This window comes from Ceratina calcarata, unplaced genomic scaffold, assembly GCF_001652005.2.
Source record: "Ceratina calcarata isolate Rehan_Ccalc_2016 unplaced genomic scaffold, ASM165200v1 scaffold3502, whole genome shotgun sequence".
In the NCBI taxonomy this organism is placed as follows: Eukaryota; Metazoa; Arthropoda; class Insecta; order Hymenoptera; family Apidae; genus Ceratina; species Ceratina calcarata.
The window spans coordinates 1-3,646 of record NW_017157957.1 but is presented as its reverse complement, the minus strand read 5'-3'; the positions used below and the strand labels follow the sequence as shown (position 1 = coordinate 3,646).

The 3,646-nt window shown below is 40.2% G+C and overlaps 1 pseudogene; it reads right to left on the bottom strand.

Annotated features, from left to right (window-relative positions):
- Window positions 1-3,232, bottom strand: part of LOC108625310 (uncharacterized) — a 5,190-nt pseudogene extending 1,958 nt beyond the window's left edge.
- Between the last annotated feature and the right edge of the window lie 414 nt (window positions 3,233-3,646).

Below are 3,646 nucleotides of genomic sequence, written 5' to 3'. Positions count from 1 at the left end.
GAACGGACTGTTCCTGTCTGGAATGATGGATCGCGGATGCTTCCGAAATAATTCTTTAGGCGACCATCTCGGTGATCTTTTTCGCTTAGGAGAGATGCGGGGCGAGTTCCTCGGCGACGACCACGGTGATCGGTGTGGCGACGGTCTCGGTGACCTTGTTCGAGGTGACATTCTTCTCGGTGACATTTTCGGGGATAAACGCGACGATCCTCTCCGTGCAGATAGTCCAGGGGATTTCGATTTCAGTGATGATCTACGAGAGGGCGAGGCTCGTCTTGGCGATACTTTAGGTGATCGAGAATGGGGTGATGATCCGGGGGATGAGAATTTCGGGATACGCGACCGTGCTAATCTGGGGGACTTCGACATTTTTCGTGGACGTCTGGGAGATCTGGAATGCGGCGACAGATTCGGAGACCTTCCTTTCGGAGACGATTTTTTCATCAGTGATCTCCTCGTCGGGAAATTGTTCGGAGATTTACGCGAAGACAGTCGCGGTGACCGCGACGACATTTTGGGTGACCGCGAACGTGAAGAATATCGTACTGGAGACTTCCGTGGCGACCTATATCTCGTCAGCTCTCGTTGAGACTTCTTCAGTTGCCTAACGGGCGATCTTCTCGGAGATAGTCTGGGTGATTTTCTCCTCGATCGTGATCTCGGTGATGAAGATCTACGTCTCTGCGAGATTCGGCTGATCGTACGCGGAGATATAGACCGTCTTTCGTTTCTTAAAATAGTTGCAGCTGGTAATGGACTGTGGCTCTCTTTCCGAACGTTATCATCTTCTGGTCTGTTCCTCTGTCCTGCATTCTTCAACGAGTCATCCTTTTCCACACACTCTTTCTCCTCTTTCCTGCTACCCTTCTCTTCTTTTCTTTCAGACCGTTTGTCAACATTCATCTCTCTTTCCATTTCGTTCATCAAGCGTTCTAAACTGTCTTCTTCTTCGAGATCGGCCATTAAAAGAACATCATCGTCGTAGTCATTGTTCCTCTCTTGATCTTCGTCAAGCTTCTTCGTACTTTTGCTAGTTTCAATCTGGTTTTCAGTTATCGTAGATGTTTTCACATCTACACTATCCTTTTCATAACTTTTTGACTCGGTAACTACATTTCCTTGTTCTTTATTATCGTCCTCGTCTGAACCACTGCCATTGTCCTTAAATCGATGAAATTTCGATACTCCTAAATACGAATACATAATATTAGTTATAATATTAAATACTCGTCCCGATTATTTCTTTCGAACTAGGGTTCTCTCACGAGTCTATTTATTATACAAAATCGTACAAACCTGTACAGTAAGATTCATTGCTTGGAGGAGGAGTCTTTTCCACTAAAGAAGTCAAATCAGTCTGCTGTAGCACAGAACGTTCATCTACAGGAACTATTGATATCAGAATAGGATTACGTGGGCTTTGATAATATAAATTCTGCAAACGAAAACATGGTTTCTTTTCAAGGCTACGTTCACAGTCGATAAGAATTCGACTGCGGATGTTCATGCATATTCCTATTTTTAACCATTTGTTGTCTCCCCAATATTATAAATTATTTTGATGCACGAACGTCCACAGTCTAATTACAACGTATATAATCTATATACGAATGAACGGTACAAAAGTATTTAACTTACTCCGTTCTGTCGCTGCTGCATACGATTATGAAAATATCCTCTTCTCAAAGGTCTCTGACCTTTATATGACGAGTGAGACATTTGCATTACATCCGTAATTATTTTTTGCGCCGGCAGCTGTTTTTCAGTATGTACAATTTCTTTCGATCTTAATGACTGAAGAGCTGCAAGGCGCAGAGCCTCCAAGTCTTCATCGTCTTCGTCATCGTTCTTCATATTTTGGTGGGAAGTTAAAATCATCTAAAAGCAGACAAATCCTAAATCAATATGCAGAATAGAAACGGAATACCTATCATCGATGNGTACTTTTGCTAGTTTCAATCTGGTTTTCAGTTATCGTAGGTGTTTTCACATCTACACTATCCTTTTCATAACTTTTTGACTCGGTAACTACATTTCTTTGCTCTTTATTATCGTCCTCGTCTGAACCACTGCCATTGTCCTTAAATCGATGAAATTTCGATACTCCTAAATACGAATACATAATATTAGTTATAATATTAAATACTCGTCCCGATTATTTCTTTCGAACTAGGGTTCTCTCACGAGTCTATTTATTATACAAAATCGTACAAACCTGTACAGTAAGATTCATTGCTTGGAGGAGGAGTCTTTTCCACTAAAGAAGTCAAATCAGTCTGCTGTAGCACAGAACGTTCATCTACAGGAACTATTGCTATCAGGATAGGATTACGTGGGCTTTGATAATATAAATTCTGCAAACGAAAACATGGTTTCTTTTCAAGGCTATGTACACAGTCGATAAGAATTCGACTGCGGATGTTCATGCATATTCCTGTTTTTAACCATTTATTGTCTCCCCAATATTATAAATTATTTTGATGCACGAACGTCCACAGTCTAATTACAACGTATATAATCTATATACGAATGAACGTTACAAAAGTATTTAACTTACTCCGTTCTGTCACTGCTGCATACGATTACGAAAATATCCTCTTCTCAAAGGTCTCTGACCTTTATATGACGAGTGAGACATTTGCATTACATCTGTAATTATTTTTTGCGCCGGCAGCTGTTTTTCAGTATGTACAATTTCTTTCAATCCTAATGACTGAAGAGCTGCAAGGCGCAGAGCCTCCAAGTCTTCGTCATCCTCTTCGTCATCGTTCTTCATGTTTTGTTGGGAAGGTAACATCATCTAAAAGCAGACAAATCCTAAATCAGTATGCAGAATAGAAACGAAATACCTATCATCGATGAGTATGATCACATGCGTTCCTCACATAATTGCTCATGTTTAAACAATGTTTCAAGTTTAAAACTCTTTATCGACTTTCAATCACATACAATTATACAAAATATGCAACCGAAGATAATGCTCGTGCAATTACGTTCGAAGTATAAATAAAATGTACGCATTGCAGAAATCAATAGGTAGTAGTGTAAAAGTGTGAATTAGCGTATTCATTGTCCATTTTTAAACAATTCTTAGCAACTGCTACACACGATTTGTGACGGCACTATACACGCGATTGGAGTACAACGTCGGGTTACGTACAATGCTAAGTATTAAATAATGAATTTTCGACGTGCAGAACGTGTTTGTACTTGCCTTTTGACGGTAATCCATTTTATCCGAGTTGCAATTACAGAAAAATCTGCAGTTATTACCACTAACACGACGGTTCAGGAATTACATTAATAACTCTGTATAACTTGCGTGATAATCAGGATTTAGTCTTACGAACGATCGAACGTTTTATATTACAATTACATTGCAAAACGGAGTGTTTCTTTCGATCAACTTTTCGATAATTATAAATCCCACAATGTTACACACTTTGTTCAACTTTGTTACTCCACACCACATATAAATAAAAATGGCCTGAACACTCATAAAGTCAAATGTCTTGGAGTTCCAATGCACCGTATAATCTGCGACTCGACACTCGACACTCGACACTCGACTGCACTCGACTGGCATTCGATTACGAATTCTGCCGCACGGCGGCCAGAGAAACGCATTACACATCCCTTCCACCAA